Source organism: Peromyscus californicus, unplaced genomic scaffold (genome assembly GCF_007827085.1).
Source record: "Peromyscus californicus insignis strain IS unplaced genomic scaffold, ASM782708v3 Scaffold_7__1_contigs__length_154581171, whole genome shotgun sequence".
Lineage (NCBI taxonomy): Eukaryota > Metazoa > Chordata > Mammalia > Rodentia > Cricetidae > Peromyscus > Peromyscus californicus.
Genome location: NW_026294595.1, coordinates 91,412,835 through 91,435,263, shown reverse-complemented (window position 1 = coordinate 91,435,263; position 22,429 = coordinate 91,412,835). Strand labels below are relative to the sequence as shown.

The 22,429-nt window shown below is 42.1% G+C and overlaps 1 protein-coding gene across 1 annotated transcript in view; it reads right to left on the bottom strand.

Annotated features, from left to right (window-relative positions):
* The window catches only part of Fam98b (family with sequence similarity 98 member B), a 76,974-nt gene extending 55,487 nt beyond the window's left edge, over positions 1–21,487 (bottom strand). The window contains exons 1-2 of the mRNA XM_052723982.1: positions 21,233–21,487; positions 20,059–20,369 (exon numbers count right to left, since the gene is read on the bottom strand). The gene's annotated coding sequence lies outside the window, so the exon portion shown is untranslated. The remainder of the gene's footprint in view (positions 1–20,058; positions 20,370–21,232) is intronic.
* Between the last annotated feature and the right edge of the window lie 942 nt (positions 21,488–22,429).

Sequence of the window (22,429 nt, the reverse complement as noted above, 5' to 3'; positions counted from 1 at the left end):
CTAAAATTCAAAAAAAAGACACATAGTTAATTGCACATTACAGTATTTTACAATTTTAGAAAAGAAATAGCAGGAATGTGGGGGTGGGGGTGGGGTTCAAATTAGGAAATGGTAACAAAAGTGGAGGAAGAGAGTAGTAAGAACATGTGAAGGGATCCGTTGAAGAGGAAGGGGCATGGAAAGCGAACGGAGGAAGAAGTGGTTTTAGTTTGGATTTTTTAAAGATTGATTGATTGATTGATTGATTGATTTTTGGAGCTGAGGACTGAACCCAGGGCCTTGCACTTGCTAGGCAAGCGCTCTACCACTGAGCTAAATCCCCAACCCTTATTTATTTTATTTTTAATGATGTGTATATGTATGTGTGGTATGTGCACATGAGTGCAGGTTCCCTAGGAGGCCAGACGAGGGATCAGATCCTGTGGAGCTGGTGTTACAGGCAGTTGTGAGCTGCCCAATAGGGTTGCTGGGACCAAACTCATGTCCTCTATAAGGGCACTATAAGCTTCTAACCACCACTGACTGAGTCATTCCTCCAATTTCCAGAAGTCTTTTTGGTTGTTGTTGTTGTTTTGGGTTTTTTTTGTTTGTCTATTTTGTTTTGTTTTTATCAGAAACTAAATCCTAGAGGAAAAACATACAAAACTGTCGCACTCACCTTGTCTGTGTGTTTTGGATCACTAAGGCACAAAGCAAAGCTGCACTGTGAGGTTGACCAAGAGAAAGCTGAGAAGCAGAGCATTTGGCTCTCCACCATTGGGGAGGCTCAGGCTGGCTGAGGGGATTCCTGAGTTCCTGCCAGTCACCCACAGGAGCACCTAGACTCTCCCCCAGTGAGTTCTGCGCTGCATACCATCCCCAGAGAGAGGTAAACCACAGTTTTCATTTGATTCCTAGCCACAGGCTGACCAAACAGGAAGCTTGTCCTAACGTCTCCAGAATTCAGAATGTTTGTGGAAGGTGGAGTCTTGCCAGTGCTCAGTGAGTCAGCCACAGTTACCCGGAGGGGAGAGCTGGGGTGACCACTTTGGACAATATGCTGTTTGGAAGTGGGGATTTCTTCTACAAAATTTGAGCTTGGGAACATAGCGTGCTTTATATAAAGCAGAAAGTAAATAAATGATTTCAAGGCATTCCTCTCCCACATGACCAATTCAAAAACCAAAGCCATCAAACCCAAGTACCAAATGGATTCAATGAGCACTCATTTACCCCAACCTTAAAAATATAATACACATGAAACTATTTTAGAATCATTTTTTTTTTCCTCTCCCAAAAATGGAACTCACTGAAATAGAGACACACTGGCCACAATAATTTAGTTTTCATCAAGTGTGGGTTTTCAAATTTCACCGAAAGGACCCCAGAAAGAACATCTTTTTAGTAGAAGGAGCAAGGCATGGCAGTTTGATGTCATGCTGGGAAGTATGTTCAGCCGTATCTGAAATAATTTTTAATACTTTAGCAAAAGTTAATACAACAACTAAAGCTGCTTTGTGTTTTCTTCGTCTTTGTGTTTTGCAATGTTGGGGGCTGGGCCCAGCGCCTTGTACACGCTACAAAAGGGTTCTATCCCTGAGGGACACCCTCAACCCAAGTACCTTGTTTTCAGTTTGAGAACTGAATTCCCACTGTTTCTTGTTTGCCGCCCTGATGTTTATTTGTAGCTGACATTATTAATTGTATTATTCTCTGACCAGTTGTCTCCTGATACCCATGTTTTTCTCCTTTCATAGTGACGAAACTCATAAGCTTTTAACTGACCTTCTGGTTGCATGACCTAAAGATATTTCTCCTTCTCCTTTACAGCTGAGTGGGCTATGTGACCAATTCTGACAAATGCAAAGAGAAAGTGGTATAAGAAACTCCGAAGTTTACTTTTAAATAGAGGGGACAGAGCTGCACGTGGTTGTGCATGCCTTTAGCCCTAGCACTCAAGAAGCAGAGGCAGGCTATTGGATCTCTGAGTTCAAGGACAGCCTGGTCTACAGAGAGAGTTCCAGAACAGCCAGGACTACACAGAGAAATCTTGTCTCGAAAAGAAAGAAAGAAAGAAAGAAAGAAAGAAAGAAAGAAAGAAAGAAAGAAGGGAGGGAGGGAGGGAGGGAGGGAGGGAGGGAGGGAGGGAGGGAGAGAGAGAGAGAGAGAGAGAGAGAGAGAGATGAAGGAAGGAAGGAAGGAAGAAAGAAAGAAAGGAAGGAAGGAAGGAAGGAAGGAAGGAAGGAAGGAAGGAAGGAAGATTTTAAAAAGTAAAATAAAAAGAGGGGTATGCTGTTCTTTGTGCCTCCCCCGCCCCCCCCCCCCCCCCGACCATTGGCTGGAATTCAGATATAAAGAGTATAACTGTTCTCATAATAAATCAGGGTCATGAGATCCTTAGGAATGGAGCAATAAGATGGAAGGTGTCTGGGTCTCAGGCCTGTGTGATCCTAGATTACTCGGCTTTGACAAACTCTAGCACTCCAGAACATGGCCCTTTATAATAGCTGAAACTACTTACGGTGGTTTGAATGAGAAATGTCCCCCAAAGGCTCCCATATCCAAACACTTGATCCCCACTTTACAACCTAATTGGAGGAGATACATCACTGGGGATAGGCTATGAGAGTTCATAGTCTCACACTCACTTTCTAGTTTGTATCTTTGCTCCCTTGATGTGAGCTCTTGGCTTTCTGTCGCAGCTGCCATGCCTCCTGCTCCCTGTCAGGCCTCCCCACGACGATGGTTATGTCGTTTTATCACAGCAACAGAAAAGTAACCACTACACTCCTGTTTCTTCATGCTTTTAGCCAACAGTCATCATTAACTAATAAGCTATTTTAAAGTGTTATACTACTGAGGGATACAGAAGTCTCAGTTCCAGTCTGTCTCTAAGCCTAGACATGAAGATGGCATAGACATGTGTTGGAAGATTTTATGTTGCCCCATTAAGATGGACATAAGTTAAATGTCCCCAAAGCGACTCTGTCTTGTGAAACCTGCAGCCTTGTCTTCAGTGTATACTTTCCTTCCTCTGAGCATCTCCCTGTGTCTCTTGTAATACATCTGCTTAATCCTATGTTAAAACCTTTTCTTAATAAACTCTAACTTTGCTTCATAGAAAAGCAAACAAGCTTAAAAACAAGTGGAAAAGGACATGGTGGTCACAATTCTGCATCTTGCCTATGTGTACTACTCAGCCGCCTGAGGCTGTGGCATAAAAGAGGCTTTTGTGGAGGAAAATCTGAGCAATGGGCCTCCCACCCAAGAACAGACACACAGGTCCGGACTAGACTCCATGTCTTTCAAGGTCAGAAAGGACCTGAAATTATTATTTTTTTTTTTTAGGAAAAATATGGCTTTACAAAGTCTCCAGGAGCCAGGCTTGGTGATACACATATTTAATCCCAGCACTCAGAAGGCAGAGGCAGGCAGATCTTTGTGAATTCTAGCCAACCTGACCCTACATAATGAGTTCCAGGTCACCCAGAGCTAGAGCTACATAGTGAGATCCCATCTTTTTAAAACGTCTTCAGGGATTCGTTTCTTAGGTTAAGAAAATCCTGCAGGGTTTTCCATTCATGTGCACACTCTCAAGACTCAGTTTGCTCATGTTAGTGAAGAGCTTGTTGTATTTCATTCTGATTTTAGAACAGTCTTCATGAAAGACACGTTTATTGAGAGAGAGTAAAAGAAAATATGCAAAGTAAGGAAAGCAAGAAATCTGAAGCAGGACAGGAAGATTGAGATGTAAGAGCCCAAACCTTCAGGCTCATGTTAGTGAAGAGCTTGTTGTATTTCATTCTGATTTTAGAACAGTCTTCATGAAAGACACGTTTATTGGGAGAGAGTAAAAGAAAATATGCAAAGTAAGGAAAGCAAGAAATCTGAAGCAGGACAGGAAGATTGAGATGTAAGAGCCCAAACCTTCAGTGTAAATAATGTCACAACAGTACTTTTCCTTGGGGACCCTGGCCCAGATTAGAGTAAACAGGAAGCCAGTTCCATAGACAGGAACCCATTGATCTGCGCTTCAACTTAAATAAAAAAAAAAAATTTAAGCCGGGCAGTGGTGGCGCACGTCTTTAATCCCAGCACTTGGAAGGCAGAGGCAGGCGGATCTCTGTGAGTTCGAGGCCAGCCTGGACTACAGAGTGAGTTCCAGGAAAGGCGCAAAGCTACACAGAGAAACCCTGTCTCAAAAAAAAAAAAAAAAAAACTTTAAAGAACTTAAAAAACGAGAGCATGTAGGAGGGTTAAACACAAGCCAGAGGAAGCATATCTTCCAGAATTCTGTCCGCCAATCCCCTGGGAAGTTTGAATGATGGTGATCAGACTAGTTGTCTACATTTTACAACCCCTAATGTAATAAAAATGTGGCAATAGTCGTTAATAACGTGCCTAAACCATTACTTAAACACGGATGTAATGGATGGGATTAGTTAATACCATCTGAAAGAACACAGCTAACACAAACAGCCATATGCAGAAGTTTGTGTGGACATTGTTACCTCCTGTGATAGTCTGAATGTAATGGCTCCCAAAAGCTCATAGGGAGTGGCACTATTAGGGGGTGTGGCCTTGTTGGAGGAAGTGTGTCACTGTGGAGGTAGGCTTTTGAGGTCTCATATTTGCACAAGCCACACCCTGTTGCAAGGTATTTGATTACACTGTGTAAAGATATGTCACTGTGGTTGGTTTAATAAGAAGCTGAATGGCCAACAGCTAGGCAGGATTTCAAGGCACAGAGGATGCTGGGAAGAAGAAGGATGGAGACACCAGGACTGAGAGGAAGCAGCATTGGCAATACAGAGTAAATGTAACCAAGCCACATAAAAGAACATAGATTAAAAGATATGGGTTAATTTAAGTTATAAGAACTAGTTAGAAACAGGCCTAAATTATCAACTGAGTTCTCATAATTAATAAGAAGTCTCTGTGTTGTGATTTGGGAGCTGGCTGGCAGGACAGAGAAAGACTCATTACAAATGGCATCCAATGTGGGAGAACGTATTTCCATATAAGACCTAAGAAAGCTCAAAAAAGGTTCCAAACACAAAAGCAGAGCCAAACATGGCTTCCTGGTCCTGCTGTCTCTCATGAGGGCCACAGTACCTCAGAGATGTGTCTCCCAGCCACTGTCTGTGGGCTTGAGCTGCCAGGAGCTAAGCTGCACAGCAGTGTAAGATTTTGCTCATGCAGACAGAAAAGGTTACAGATACACAGTAAAGCAGGTTCAGACAGAAAAAAAAAACAAAAACTCTAAACAGGTTACAGTGTGTTTAACAATGTGAGTAGGCTTAAGAAAAAAAGAAAAGAAAAGAAAAAGAGTATAGACAGTTATAAAAATAAATAAATAGTTTAAAAATAATAAAGTCTTTAAAAAGAGTAAATAATTAAAAAAAAGAATAAGCTTGTGAAGATGGGAAATACATAAGGAGTCTGGATCCTGTATGTCATTGTGTTATCTTTGAATTTTTTGATTGCTGATAAGCAAACAACAGCTGCTGGGAGACATGGGACTGTAAAAGGGACCACTAAAATAAACCAGCTTAGAAACTTTAAGAATGCCTTCACTTTAAAATGGAACTCAAAAAAATGTATTGCTTTGGGGAAGAGGTTATGCTTTTGTTTCCACAGGAAACTAAAGGCTGTGTACTCATTCAAGGTTGATATAGATCAGATTTGATTGAGGGAGACTCCCTGAAAATCTAGCTATAAATGTAAAGAAATATACCTAAAACAAAATAAAACAAAACCCTACAAGACAGGTAAAAAAAATACATACATACATATATATATATATTTTTACCTGCTCAAACATAAAACAAAAAAAATCATCTTTGGCTGGCTTGTATACAACGTACAGTCCATACTTGTGTTAATGCAGACATGATGTATGTTACCTTTGAAAGTTAGTTTTCAGAGCAGGGGACCAAACACTAATAAAAATGAGTGGCCCAGGCGATCCAGCCTCTCAAAGTGAGTCTGTTACAGTTTCCTCAGAGTTCTGCATCCTGAATAGCTTCAAGGCTGCTGGTTGAGATGGTCCAGCCTCACAGACTATTTTAGCTAGGACTTGACTATTTTCCTAATTTTCTCAGGGTGCTCCAAAGATTTCAGTACCCCCAGACAACAGGAAGCAGTCTAGAGAACACAACATCCATATTCCCAAGAGGTAGATTGGGTGGTTTTTGGTTGTTCAGTAGGTTATGGATATTTGTCATCATTTAGGGGTGTGGTTACAAGTTGTTTTTGACAATGGTCAGGAAAAAAACTGAACAAAGATTAGATTCAGGGACCTTGTTCTGAAAAGAAAAAGGGGGAATATAGAAACAATAGGCTAAAAGGGTAGGTTATTGAATCTACTTTTAAACTAAAAAAGCAACTACTAGTCTTAAATATTTTACATTAGTATGGAATTTTGTATATTGATACAAATTTAGGTTATTTTTGTTATACTGTATATATATGTTTCTATTCTTGTTTAAGATATTGTACAGCTCATTTAAAAAGGTAATGTAAAGTTTTAGTTCTTGAAAGCTTTTTAGGATAATAAAGAAATTCATCTATAATAATCAAACTTGTAGTCATATTAGAAATGTTTTCAAGATTAAACAGATATACTTAGATAGATGGTCTTCAAACACTTCAAAGACCTACAGAATATGGCATTTAAGATGTTTAATAACCTGACACTTTTCATGACCGTGAGACACATCTGCTCCTGACAGCACCAATTTACGTCAGAAAGGATGATGGGCATCGAAGAAACTCCATATGGAGTTTGCTTTCAATGTGGCAAAACTAGCCATTTTGGCAAAAAACTGTTCATGTCTTGAATGATCACCATATGCTTGTCCAAACTGGACAAGCAGGACATAAAGGAAAGAGGCTGTTGAATTTTGCCAAGATAAGGTGGGACAGTCCTTCAAAGCTCCTGCTTCATAGAAAAGTCTTTCAGATATTCTAGGCCTGTAAGCTAAAGATGGATGCCCCAACATTGCAGAGGAATCTTGGGGTGTCTGTCTGGGCAGCCAAATGTCTCTGTCATTTCTTAGTTTTGAAAGTTGCTTGTACTGCACTTCCTGTTTACTCAGGTAATATTATATCCTTCTGGGGTCTTTGATGGAGTTAAAGACTAGATAGTTATAGTTGTACTTTTCCTTAGTTATGATAGAAGGTAAATTAAGTACAAAGCTTTGGACTCATCAAGATAAGATTAAAAAAATGGAGTATTTTCTTTGAATTTGCCAAATACATTAGATTGTAAGTATAATTTTTACATTATCATTGTTCTTATTGTATGTAGTTGTACTATGTCAGAGTTAAAAATCCTTTTCTTTTTATTTAGACAAAAAGGGGGAAATGTTGCAAGACATTTGAGTACACTGTGTAAAGATATGTCACTGTGATTGGTTTAATAAAAAGCTGAGCGGCCAATAGCTAGGCAGGATTTCCAGGCACAGAGGATGTTGGGAAGAAGGGCAGAGATACCAGGACTGGGAAGAAGCAGCATGGGCAATACAGAGTAAATGTAACCAAGCCACATAAAAGAACATAGATTAAAAGACTGGGTTAATATAAGTTAGTTAGAAACAAAAATAAGCTATCAGCTAAACTTTCACAATTAATAAGAAGTCTCTGTGTTGTGATTTGGGAGCTGGCTGGTGGGACAGAGAAAGACTCACTATAACACCCAGTGTCTCAGTTCACTTCCTTTTGCCTTCAAATCAAGATGTAGCTAGCACCATGTCTGCCTGCATGCCACATGTCCCATTATGATGATAATGGACTAAACCCCTGAAACTGTAAGCCACCTCAATTAAATGCCTTTCTTTATAAGAGTTGCCATGATCATGGTATTTCTTCACAGCAATAGAAACCCTAACTAAGACACTTCCTTTGGATTGTCCTTTTATAAGCTAAGAGTATTTTTATATTTAATTTCAAAAAAGCCACCAAACTATCTTTCAAAAAAAGTTATTCTATTTTGTATTCCCATTAGCACTGAATAAGATTGCAGTTGCCCAGGTCCCCACAGCATCTGGTATCATCAGTGTTCTGGATTCTTGCCATTGTCATATGTGTGTAGTGAATCTCAGTGCTATTTAAATTTCCATTTCTTTAACAACAGATGATGTATCTTATTGTTGAGTTTCAAGAGTTCTTGTCTTTAAAAGATTTAGTTTTACTTTAGGTATATGAGTGTTTGCCTACAGGTATATATGTGTACCACATGCGCACCTGGTGCCTGCAGAGGTCAGAAGAGGGTGTTGATCCCCTGGGACTGGAGTTACAGGCAGGTGTGAGCTGACATATGGGTTCTGGGATTCAAAACTAGGTCCTCTGCAAGAGCAGGAAGAGAGCTCTTTGTGTATTTTGAATAGGTCTTTTCTCAGATAAACCTTCTGCAAGCATTTTCTTCCCGTGTGTCACTCATCTCCTTCTCTACATGTTTCCCCCCCTCCACCCCCAAGCAGAATTTTTTGAAAGTTAATGACATTTGGCTCACTGGTTCTTTCCTTTATGGACCTCAACTTCAGCGTTTCATCAAGAAAAAAGTCATCAGCAAACAGAAGATCACTAGCTGCTCTCCCATAGTGCCTCTTAGGAGTTTTATCATTTTGCACTTTACAGTAAGGTTTGTGGTCTATTTGTAGTTGTTTTTGTGGAGTACAATGTCTATGTCTAGGTTTAGTTTTTCACATTTGGATATTCAGTTATTTTATTGCTTTGCTCCTGTATAAAAACAAACAAACATAAAACCATTGGCTTTATTTCACGGCCCTGTTTCTGAACTGTATTTACTGTATGCATTAGTCCACACAGTCTTGATTATTGTTGTTTTCATGTGTCCCATGGCTGGGTAATGTCAACCCTATTTCAATACTGCCTTGTTCTTCTGCATTGGGACTCTATTGGTTGCTCTTAGGTCTTTTCCTTCTCCACATAAACTTTATGACCAATTGTTGATATCTACAAAATGACCTACTTGGATTTTGATTGAGATTGCACTGCCTCTATAAGTCAAATTTGGAGTATGATACTTTCTTCTTAGCCATGAAATATCTCTTTGTGGATTGTCTCTTCATTTATTTAGTTCTCTGATTTCTTTCCTTCCATCTTACAACTTTCCCAGATAGATCTTGTGTGTTTTTCAAGATTTGTACTTAAGTATTTTATATCACAGGGTACCAAGATAGATGGTATTTCGTTTTTAGTTCTAATTCCACATGTTCATTGTTGTAATATAGGAAAGTGGCAGTCTTTTGTATGTCACTCTTACACCTGCCAACATTAGCTTTATTGGTCATTAATTCCAGGGTGGTCTTTGTTGTTGATGATTGTTTAGAATTTTCTGCAAAGAAGTGTTCTATAAAGACTCATATAGAAATCATTTTAAATTACTTGGGTCAACTTTGGTTGCAACTAGTAAACTATACTGCTATAGCAGGAAAACAGTCACGTGCAATATGTAAAGAAAGGAGTGTGCCTCTGTTTCAATAAAACTTTATTTCAATACATATTTATTACATTACTACTTTACATATTTAGTTTCAGAGAGTAGGTAGACTGACTATTTTGACTCATGAGCTGTGGTCTGCTGGCCCCTGATCTAGGACAACTGACCCTTTGGAACCTAGTTCCAGTTCTCTTTTCACTGACTCAAGTGGACACAACAAAAGTTCAGGAGCTTGCCATTGACTGGCTTTTTCTCATTTGGGAGCACGTAGAAGAAACAAAAACAGAGACTTCCTGTCCATGAACTCCTCTCAGCTCAACTTTCATCTACAAATGACAGTCTTATGGCCTCTTCAAATCTCTTTACTCTAAGATCTGAAGAATCTCACCACCAGTAGGCAGGCTAGCATGGAGTGGGGAATCTCCTGGGACCCCTCCCCATAGACAAAGAACTATAAGATGCCCAGGACTGCTGAGAGCAGAAGAAGCAGCCTTCCTAAGGGATGACTTCCCTCATTGGATATCCAATATCCAATGGTCAGCCCTGAAATCATATACATACAATTAACAGTAAATGGACCCAGCTGGTTGTATTGATTTATTTAGGCATTTGTGTATATACACGCAGCAACAACAATTAAAGGAAAAGGGGCCATAAGTTTGAGAGGGAGCAAGGGGGGATGTACACGAGAGGAATTGGAGAGAAGAAAGGGGGTAAATGATGCAATTATATCTTGATTTTTAAAAATAAAGAAATTGAAAATCCTCTTTGTTCTGTGACATAAATAGCATTAAAACAGAACACACGGACTAGAGCTTTAGATGAAGTTCCAAAGGAGGAAATGTTTCATCAGTAGTTCTGGGCATAATTGTCTTTGAGCCAGTCAGGTTTTAAATACTTCAACAAAACTTGAATTAATCTGGGGCCAGAATCATTAAACAAAGTAACTGAGTGGGTAAAAAACATTGTCTAACATTTAAAGATCTTTCTGTTTCTCTCTGGCACATGGGGGCAACACCACATGGAATCTTACAAAGGCTCAGAGAGTTTCCCCACTGCAGACCTTAGACAGAGTGGTATGGGCTGTGGAAGAGAGGAAGGTAAAGGATAGTGGGCGGACAGGAGACAGCCAAAATCCTAGGTCTCACCAAACTGCAGTGCTTACCGGCTTTTGTTTTTCTTTTCCTGTCTGGTATTCCCCAGGCTGAACTGAAGACAGGTCTGAACAACTGAGGGGTAAATACTGGCTGACCAGAGAGAGTTAAAAACAAACACAACAAAAATCAAAAAACCTTGTATGCTTAGCCCAGAAACAGAAAAGGGAACTGCCAAAACTCAGAGAGGATGCCGCCTCCTTCCTCCCCTCTCTGTTTTCTTACACCTGCAATACCATGGCAGTAATGACGGAGGCTGTGAGGCCACAGAGCTGAACCTTCTTTTGCAGTCCAGGAAGATGGGGTTCCAAGAGGATGAGGCAATCAATCACACCCCCTGTCTCTCTTTCTCTTTGCCCCTAGTCGTCTTCCCCTAGTTGGTCCCATGGGCAGTGGAGTCAGGTAACTAAAGCCTCAGCATCCTGGCAGAAGATGATATAAGAATTCAAGAAAATACAGTTCAGGAAAATGATGACCGCCCCCCCCCCCGCCCCCATGCTGTTTTTGAACCACTGGGGTAACTGCCTAGCTGCAAATGCATGGAACTGATCCTCATCAACCTTCCAAAGACATGGGGGGCAGATGGGATGATGGATGGCTACCTAGACTACAGACCGACCACAAGGTAAGACCCATGCAGGAGAGCCAGCAGACTGACTCTGAAGAGATCACAGGAGGGAATTGGCCAATCACACAACCATTCCACATGCAGACAGAGCATGCACCAGTCAGGTGGTAAAGCTCCCAACAACGTGTGCTCGAAAAGTACTTATTTTCTGTGTAATAATTTTAAAACAAAACAAACAGCAACAGAATGGCCATGAGCCACAGTTATGTCTTAAGGTCTCTGGGTGCAAGCATCAGAAATACCCTAGTTCACTTAGGCAGAAAAACATTTTGTTTGAAGACTACTTATTGGCTCAGGGAATTGACAAGAACAGAGAAGAACTAGAACAGCAAGGTGATGAAAGGTCCTGAGGAGGACCTCTCACTGGCCCTGTCATCAGGGCTACTCAGTTCCAAAGGGCTGTTCCAGGCGGGAGGGTTGCTGGATATTTGGATTTCCATGGGGATGTCCAGAAGGACTAGGGGACAAGTGCAAACCGGAGAGATGTTCACTTGTCAGCTGCCAAAAAAATAGGTAAAATACAACCATTGCCCTGTCCTACAGATGAGAAAAGCAGGGTAAAAGGGCTAGAATGTGTGCTCCCGACTGCCAAGGAATTGGTGGAAGAGGCTCTGGCCTCCAGGGAGCTTCGTACAAACCATGGTGCCCGCCTGAAACAAAGAAGAGAAGTAATTTGAAGCAGAAGTTCCCATTTGTGCCTGACTCTGCAGTTAAAATGAACCTTAACCCAGTTTTGTTTTTCTGTTTGTTGTTGTTGTTGTTTTTAACAGTTTGGGGTTTTATTTTGTCTTGGAAATATGAACAATAATTTCTTTTTCAGTCTATACTGCCTCTGATATATCCCTAAGGAAGCAGTATTTGAAGATTTTGGCCACATATCCATCAGCAATATTTTTGAGGTTCGGTCCTTGTGTGTCTATGTTCTTTTGTAAACTATGTCTACTACAATATTCATTTATTGTGTGTATTCTCAGTAACATGTTAGAAAGAAAATGTTCAAAAACATCCACACAGTACAAAATCACCATTTCCTTAGTAAACCGCTCACGAGTCAGTTGATGAATGTGCTTCGACTATCTGGTCCTACGTTCAAATGATTTTTAGACTTGATGCTAATAGTTGCTCTAATTAGAAAAAATAAAACAGACATGTAAATCCAAAGGTGAAAACTACATCTTTGGCTATGTTAATTAAATTACAACTATGGGTCTTGTTTTTGTAAACCCAAGCTATGCAAATGCCAAGGGTTTCGGTGGTGGGAGTGTAGTGGAGAACTGAGTAACTTTCCATTTATGCTGCTGTTAGGCAAAGAAGGAGAAGATGTTACATTGTTTTATTTTTAGAAGATGGCTTCAAGACTCCTGTAACTTGTTCTTTTTTTTTTTCAGCTAGAAAGCTTAAATATATTAGAAAGCTATGAGTCCTACTGTTTAAGGGTTGTGCAGATAGAAGAGCTTATAGGAGCTAGCCTGGCATGGGAGAGTTCATAGGAGCTAGCCTGGCATGGGAGGGTTTGGAGAATGTCTTAGTTAGGGTTTTTATTGCTGTAAAGAGACACCATGACCATGGCAACTCTTATAAAAAAAACATTTAATTGGGGTGGCTCACTTACAGTTTTAGAGGTTCAGTCCATTAAGATCATGACGGGGAGCATGGTAGCACACAGGCAGATGTGGTGCTGGAGCTGAAAGTGTTACATTTTTACAGGCAACAGGAAGTCAGCTGACACACTGGGCAGTGTCCTGAGCATAAGAAACCTCAAAACCAGCCCCCACAGTGACATACTTCCTCCAATAAGACCATATCCACCCTAACAAGACCACACCTCCTAATAGTGCCACTCCCTATGAGATTATGGGGGGGGGGCAGTCAATTACATTCAAACCATCACAGAGAAGCTAGCCTGGGGTAGGAGAGTAGGGGCTAGCCCAGCATGGAAGAGTTTATAGGAGCTAGCCTGGAATGGGAGGATTCGTAGGAGCTATTCCAACATCCTCTGCAGTAGTGAAACCATGACAGGATGGAAGTGCATTGGATGGAAGGCCTTTGCAGGTTGGGCAGTGCCTCAGCAGGGACAGTTCTGGCTGCACAAGCATGGGGACCCACGCTGGAATTCTCAGCCACCATCTAGATGTGGGTGCGGTAGTCCCCACATCAGTACCCCAGCACTGGAGAGTAGAGACGGGAAGATTCTGGAACTCACTGGCCAAGCAATCTAGCCAATAGGTGAATGTCAAGTTCAGTGAGAAAACTTACATCAGAAAAAAAAATGAAGTGGAGAAGAAATCCAGTAAAAAATCCATTTTCAGTCCTGCCCTTCATGTATATGCAATGTACATCTACACAGACACATGAATACATGGAAACACATTCGCACACATTCAGCACCTATGCTCCTTTGCTGTGGGATGGTCTGTATGTCAAATTTCTCTGACTGGTCAATAAATAAAACACTGATTGGCCAGTGGACAGGCAGGAAGTATAGGCGGGACTAACAGAGAGGAGAATTGAGAGAACAGGAAGGTGGAGGGAAATACTGCCAGCCACCGCCATGACAAGCAGCAAGTAAAGATGCCGGTAAGCCACAAGCCACGTGGCAAGGTATAGCTTTATAGAAATGGATTAATTTAAGATATAAGAACAGTTAGCAAGAAGGTTGCCACAGCCATACAGTTTGTAAGCAATATAAGTCTCTGTGTTTACTTGGTTGGGTCTGAGTGGTTGTGGGACTGGCTGGTGACAGAGATTTGTCCTGACTGTGGGCCAGGCAGGAAAACTCTAGCTACACTCCTTTGCAAATTTCTTTCTCCATAGCACTTCAAAAGTGGGAAAGAGGGCTGGGGGTGGGAGGAGTGGAGGGGGGATCTGTGCATGGTATGTGGAGTGAGCAGAAAATTTCTTAATAAAGAAAAAAAAGTGGCTACTGTCTTTCTAGTAGACTTCACTTTTACCTTAAAACAGTAGATTCAGAATGTTCTTTAACAATCTGCAAGGGAGCATACTATCCATAAGTATATGACAGGGAAAATGGCAAATAGTAATTACATTTGATCTTTTATTAAGTAAAAACACTTATACTTCATCTTCTCAGTGAAGCTTTCCTTCTAGATTTGTTGGATGGGTTTCATCAGAAGTATTTTCCTCTGTACATGTTTAAAGAAAAAATGTAAAATAAATTTCAATCTGAAGGCATTGGGAAGTTCATTGACTGTGGGGATGGGGGGCCAGGCAGTGCAGTTAGACCTGCTTCTCTCTCTAAGAAGAACCAGGCTGAAAGGGTCATCAAGCTCTCAGCTCTACTGACCACGGTGCTTGGGGCAGTGGAGCTTAGGGGTAAGCTGGTGGCTTAGTTACTGTGGTGGCTGTGCTGGTTGTCAACTTGAGTACTTCTGGAATTAACTAGAACCCAAGCAGTCAGGTACACCTGTGAGGAATTTCATTTTTCTAATTTAATCATCTTAAGTGGGAAGGCCCCCCTTTAACCTAGATTTTTTTTGAGGTGAAAAGATATACCTTTGATCCAGATCTTTTGAGGTGGGAAGAGCCACCTTTAATCTGGACCACACCTTCTACTGGCAGCCTATGTAGATGACGTGGAAGAAGGAAGCTCTCTCTTTTTGTCTGCTTGCTCCTGCTCTTGATCTCTCTCCTGACTACAAGTCCATTCCTTCCCTGGCATTGGAGCCTACTTCTTTGGGATTCCAACGTATAGTGAAGACCAGTTGAGACATCCAGCCTTGTGGACTGAACTGGACTCTTAGACCTTCTGTTAGTAGACAGCCAAAGCTGGACTAGGCTGACCACAGCCTGTAAGCTATTCTAGTAAATCTCGTGTGTGTATGTGTGTGTGTGTGTGTATGGGAATATATATATGTATGTATATATGTGTATATACATACACATATAATGTATATATGTATATATACATACATATATATACTCATTCTGTGAGTTCTGTTCCTCTAGAGAACCCTTACTAATGCAGTTACTTTTCTGATGCTGTGATAAAATATCCAACAAAAGCAACTTAGGAGAAGGAAGGTTTATTTTGGCTCACAGTTCCAGGATGCTGTTCCTCATGGTGGGGAAGGCGTGGCAAACAGAGCTCAAAGCAGCCGTACATCATCACCAGTCTTGAATCTGATATGGGTGAATGTGCAATGCAGCTGACCTCCTCTTTCTTCTCCATTTGTTCTGTTCAGGACCACAGTGGGTAGGTCTTCTCACATTAAATAACTTAATCACCACAATCCTCCATAGGCATGTCCAGAGGCTCATCTCCCCAGTGATTCTCCATGCTGTCACACAGACAACAATAACTATCACAGCTGGATTAGCCTTCTCAGTAACTCAAGTCCAGCTCCCGATCTTTCCCATCTCTATGTGAATCAAGGTGATCTCTAACTACTACCCTTCATTGCTTCCATTTCTACTTAAGCAAAGGCTACCTTGTTGGAAGAGGAGCACATAAGCCAGAGACTGAGACAATCAGATCAATGTCAGTCTCATTAAAGAATTACTGGGTCATCAAGAGCAGAAAACACAATCAAACAGAGAAGAATGTAGGCAGAATATTTTGTCCCACCACTCAGCTCTGTCCCACCAGCCGGCTCCCAAATAACCACATAGAGACTTATTTTTAATTGTAAATGATCAGCCAATAGCTTGGGCTTAGTAATAAGCTCTTACAATTTAAATTAACCTGTATTTCTTATCTATGTTCTACCACGTGGTGGTACCTTTCTTCAGCACAGTATGTTCATCTTGCTTCTCCCTGTGTGACTCTGGTGACTCTGCCCTTCTTCTTCCCAGCATTCTCTCATTCTGGCTCTCCTGCCCAACCTCTTCCTGCCTAGCTATTGGCCAGTTGGCGATTTATTAAACTAATGAGAGAAACACATCTTCACAGTGTACAAAAGGATTATTCCATAGCAGAAGAAAGAACACATGACAGATATAAATGTACAAGGGATCCAAATAATGTGGTTATTAGCTATGAACTTAAAATACATATGACTAACATGCCCGAGTCATTAAAAGATAACTCTGAGAATATTGGCAGAGATTCAGGAAGCATAAAATAATCAAAATCTGGGGGGAAACACAAGTAAGACTTCAATGAATGGACTGAACACCAAATTAGGAACAGCTTCAAAAACTGTATAAGCTGGATGTAGATCAGGGGGAAATGTTTAGACTGAAGCATGAAGAGACGGCCAGAGACACAGAGTGGAGAAGAAAAAAGGGGGAAGAAGCAGAGAGAAACTAGGTAGAAGAAGAAACATTTTCAAAGAGAATGAGCTTCTGCATGCTGGTGATGGACATGAGACTTCAAGTTCAAGCTGCCTAAGACATCCTGTGCAGGCTAATGCGTCTTTCAACAGGTTCCACTGGTACAAAATTCACCTCACCAGTGGCAGCTGGTGGCTCTCTGTGGAGGGCTGCCTTGCCCATCTTTAGAGAAGCCAGTGAGGGTTGTGTGGAATGTGTTTCAAATGTCTAATTGTGCTTGTGAGTCCCGAACTTTTCTCTCATCACCTGGGTCACAACGACTATCTCCTGTCCATGGTGGCTGCCGGTACAGAGGCTTTGTATTCACCGACAGTTTCTTTTAGGTTTCAATTACTTTAAGCAATTACACATAAAGATTCACACACACAGACTTTGTACATTTCATTATTAAAATATTCCCGGGTAAACAACGAATATACTTGAATCTGCTAATTCAGAGCGAGCGCAGCAAACTTTTCTATAAAATGATAGAGTAAATATTTGAGCTTCCTAGGGCACTTACAATCTCTCTTGTACCTATAAAGCAACACCATCACAGCACAAAGTAACCTCAGACAGTCCATAAGCTATAAGCATGGCTGTGTCCCAAGCTTTATTACAGCCAGTATTACAGATGGGCCATAGTTTACCTGCCCTTAATTTAACTGAATAGCAACTTCCCACTCTATAGAATTGGTTATTATTTTTTTTTTTTAGATCTTCACTGTAATGGTTAATTTTTCTTGTGGATTGGATACATGCAGGATCACCCAGGGGAGGAATCTCAATGAGAAATTGTCTAGATTGGCCTGTGAACAGATCTGTGAGTGACTGTTCTTAGTTGGGTTAGCTGAAGTTGGAAGACCCGCTGTGAATATGAATAGCATCGTTTCCTAGGCTGGGCTTGAAGGGGAAGAGACCTAGCTGAGCACAGGCAGGCAGGCAGCAGTCCACTGCTCTCTGCTCTTGACTGGGGAATATAATGTGACCAGGTGTTTCAAGTTCCTGCCACCTTGTTCTCCCTGAAATGATGGACTGTCGCCTGGAATTGTGAGCCCTTCCTTTCTTAGTCTGCTTTTGCACATTTCATCAAAGCTTAGATTTTTTAAAGCTGAATAATACTATCTGTTAGCTTGGTTCCTATGTAATGTGACCAACTCTCCTGGAGATCTCACTGTCAATAAATATTTGGAGCGCATGATTTTTCCAATTTTCCAGTTTAAAAAAGGGTATATGAAGGTTCCATTATTTTCTTCTCCTCCAAGCCAGTCATTATTTATTGTCTGGATGGCTAGTCTTCCATGCCAACCACAGTCCTTCAGAGCAGCAGTCCCCTGCTGTTAACAGACAATCCCTAACTTACATTGTCACAAGGGCAGAGTCTACTCAGCAGAAACTGTACATCAAAAGCCTACATCACTGTACTGTATTGGTTTCCTCTCCTGTTGCTGTGATAAAATACTTGACCAAGCAACCACACTGCACCCATCAGCAAGCAGAGAGGAAGGAAGGCTCACATGCTAGTGCTCAGTTCATTTGCTCCATTTTATACAACCCAGGATCCCCTGTCCAGGGAATGGTCTCGCTCATAATTAAAACAGTTCTTCTAGCATCAGTGAATATAATCAAGATACGCCCTCACAACACACACACACACACCATACACACACACACACACACACACACACACACACACACACACACACACACACCACACACACACACACACACACACACACACACCACACACACACACACACACACACACACACACACACACACACACACACACACACACACGTAGGCATGGCCAGAGACCCATCTCCTAGGTCATGTTAGATTCTGCCAAGCTAACAACACCAACTATTGAAACAACCATTCTGGGTTTCATCTCAACACACATGTCTCATGAGATATTCGACATTCTATCCTAAAACATGTTTTATGCTCTGTAAGTTTTGCCAACTCCAGGCTAGTGTAAGAGTTCTGCATAAGCTGAGGTAGGCTGGGTTAAGTGATGGTATTTGTAGGCTGGATGTATTTTCAACAGCATAGTTTCAGTTTATAATGGATTCATCAGGACATAATCCCATCACAAGTCAAAGAGCGTTTGTAGTGTTTGCATTGGAGAATTCAAAAACACTTGACTGAAGTGATAGGCCAAAGCCCTCTCCCTACCTGGACTATTAAAGAATATCTAGTTCTGTGGAATTCTTTTTCACTTTTTAAGGAATTTTAACCACCCCCTCTTCTCTCCCTCACATCCCCTCTCTGAGTCCACCTCTCCCATTTTCTTTCCTGACCCTTCCTAGACCCTTCCTGCTTCAATGCGAAGGGTTTTGAAGGTTAGGGAATGGGAAGAATAAGATGTACCTGGTATCCCTGGGGGTGTCAGAGAACCATGTTTGAAAATTATGGCAGTGAGAGCAGCGTGATGGTGGGCAGAGGGCCACAGGAGCTGAGTGGGATGGAGGAAGACAGAGTACGTGAGAGTGGGATGTAAATCTCTCACTGCTAAAGGACAGGTATAAACAAAAGGAGAGGCTCAAACCCTTCATTACAGACTGGAGAAGAGCTGGTGAATGGCTCAGCAGGTAAAGGCACTCACTGTGCAAGCCTGATGACTGAGTTCAATTCCCGGATCTCACAGTGGAGAGAGAACAGACTCCAGAAAACTGTCCTCTGATCTCTGATTTCCACTTGTTCTCTGTGGCATTAAACACACACATACACACACACACACACACACACACACACACACACACACACACACACACACACACTAGTGATAATAATAAACAAGTCTAAAATAAACAAAAAATAACGAGCTTGAGCTTTTTTATTTGTATGTTTTTAAAATAGGTAGGCAGATGGATCTAAAGATAATAGACATTCAGCCAAACTGACAGACAGATGGATGCAAATGCACGAGCATGTGTGTATGCATATGTACACACCTGTGCAGGGCAAAGGCAGACAGCTGCAATACCTCAGTAGCAGCCCACATCTAGTGCCTTTTCTAATACTTTCCTCCATTGAAGCAAATTGGAGACTGGGGTGGGAAATGCTGGAAACAAGCCTGGAATATCTATGGTGCCAGATAGTAAGGAAGTGCTCAGAGAACAGAGGGCACGTGATCACTGATCGGCCTGTGATGGGAGCTACTGGCACAGGCTCAAGTGGACAAAACTGGGGGCAAAGGGACAAATTATAACGGTGGTGATAACAAAGAGCGTGTTAAAGCCCCTTGAGGACCCCCGAGTCCACACTTACATCATGGTGTGAATAAGAAGCAATCACAGAAAGGGGGAGTTTTCGGCTCATAGAATAACAAACACAGGTAGACAAAGGCATGAAAACAAGCAGGAAGTAGGGGAAGGCTTGATTATTGAATAAATAATGGGAAGTTCAGCAGCAGCAATAAGGCAGACACATCTGGGCAAGCCAAACTGTATCTACTAGACAAATGCAGGGCAATGTGACCATCAGCAAAGCCAGTATTGGTCATGGATTCAATCAAACACACCAACTGTGGTGCAAGCTATGATTTATTTACTCACTTCAAGCTTCGCTGGTATCTTTGTGGAGCTTGTGAGAACCCACCTCACTCACTCTGTTGGGAGTTGGCACATAATGGAGAAGAGTGGAGAGCTTTGTAGAGCCCTAGCATCTGGGGCTGAGGACATAGCTCAGTCCGCTTGTCTAGCCCACATCGGGTCTTGGGTTTGATCTTCAGCACTGCATAAAAACTGGCCATCGTGGTGTATGCTTGTCATTCTAGCACTCAGAAAATGGAGGCAGGATGAGCAGAAGCTCAAAGTCATCCTCAGCTTCACAGACAATTCAAGGCCGGCCTGGACTGAGACTTTGTCTTAAAAAGAAAGAAACAAACAAGAAAGCTAGCATCTGGCATCAGTTAATACAGGGCCACCACACACAGTGTCAATGAGGCCCCAGCCAAGGGAAGGTAAGCAGAGGCAGAAGCAGCCTTCATCCCCCTTGCCAAGCAGTTTGCGTTGGTGGGCGATGGCATCATCAGGAGGAAAGAATGTGGCTTTCTAAAGGCCACACTGAGAGCAGCAGGCCGTCCATTCGATGCTTGTGATGAAACAGCCTTTACGATGACACGGTGGTGTGCGGTGGCCCTAGGCAAGAGTGGCATTTGAAAACTAGTCTTCCTGAGGACAACTTCTCCGATGTGGCGAGCTATATGGTAAGGCTGTCAGAATGACAGAGGCACCAGCAGAGAAGCTGGTGACAGCACGAGAGAGAATCCATGAGCTGGTCCCCCCTCCAAGTACAATGACATGGCAGCAAAACACAAGGACCCTGTCCTAGGCGGTCACAGCCACTAGGAGGTGCATTAGCCTCACCACGGCCTCATTCACCGTAATGAGGGAGTGGAAAGCCCTGTTTCCAGGAAGCGCTTTCAATGTGGCTCAGGGTCCGCCTTGGAATTGTACTCAAGTTTGTGTCCCAGAGGTGGGAATGGACCGAGATGCAATAACCACACACTATCCTGCTCCCAGGGACTCACAAATTCTCTACCCTCTCAGGATGTTGACTAACATCCTGCAGTGGACACTCAGGGGTTCTAGCCATGGGATCCTGGGGAGTTAGATGCTAAGTGAATGAATGCTTAAGAGGCAAATATACCTTTGCCTCTAGATGCATTTCAAAAGGGTGATTTATTCTTTTTCAAGAACTTGTAACACAGAACGACTAAAAACATACTTAGGTTGCTAAGATGTGCCGGGCAGAGGGTCAGTTGATTGGAAGGCAGCCTTGTCACTCACAGTACCAGTCCTGAAGCCCTGACTTCTTCACTCAAGCCCAGATGCATGGCCTCCCACACTTTCCCACGCTGTTGGCATACAGACTTAGAAGCTGTTCTCAGACTCACTGCATGGGGAGTCTGACTTCTCGACTTCCTCCCTGGTGACTTCCCAACTTGGCTTCTGTAGGAAGAAGATCTGCTTTTCTCCCAGAGGAGGCCAAATGTCATGACAGGAAAAAAAAAAAAAAAGCTGCTAGCAACAAGGGGCCCCAGTGCAAGAGCAAGGAGTAGGTTGGACCCAAGACCCTGACCAGATCCTTCTACTGGAATGGAGAAGGGAAAAAACAAAGGGTTTGCTAAAGCTGATTCACTCACTCAAGAGACTTCTCATTCCAGTAGCTCTGCATGCCTTCCTTGGTTCCGTCCCCACCCCTATACACCCCCTCACTGCTAGTTCTGAAAGTCAGTGAGTGATAGGTTAGCATGGTGTTCATCCCATGGTGTCACCTAGCAACGTGCTGTTCATAAATAGCCACAATCATCTCTTCTCCAAAAATGGCTAAAACTCCTCTTAAAGGCATCAGGAAAAATGCTTAGCTCTTTGGAGCTGGTGTGAAATATTCCCGTCTCAGCCTTATTCCCAGCCTTCCTCTTCCTCTGCTCAAACTGACCTCCCAGTGTGCTCCTTGTTTACACTTGGCCTTTTTTTAAGTGCATATTTCCTCCTAGGGGCCACATCACAGCTGCTCATGTAAGTATCCCAGTTCTTTTGCAAACTTCATTGAGCTAAAAAACAACTCAAAAGCCAAAAGCAGCCCTTTCTAATCGTCACCTTTTGCACTTGAGAGGAAATCACACTGAAAGTAGTAGAATTAGAATATTAACTCTGAGAAAGAGTTGCCTCTAGGAAAGTTAAAAGTGTAATAAATGTACAGTGCTGTCAAGTGAGAGATTTCTCTTTCTATTAAAAGTTGGAATTCAAAATAACACTAAGAGTCCACTGCCAACCATGTCAGTGCACACCTGTAGTCTCAGGACTCAGGGGGCTGAGGTCAAAGAATTGCACTGAGTCTCACCTGGGCTATATAGTAAGACTGTTTTTAAAAAACTAGTAAAGGTAGGGCTGCTTCCATTAGCTAGGTCAATATTTAATA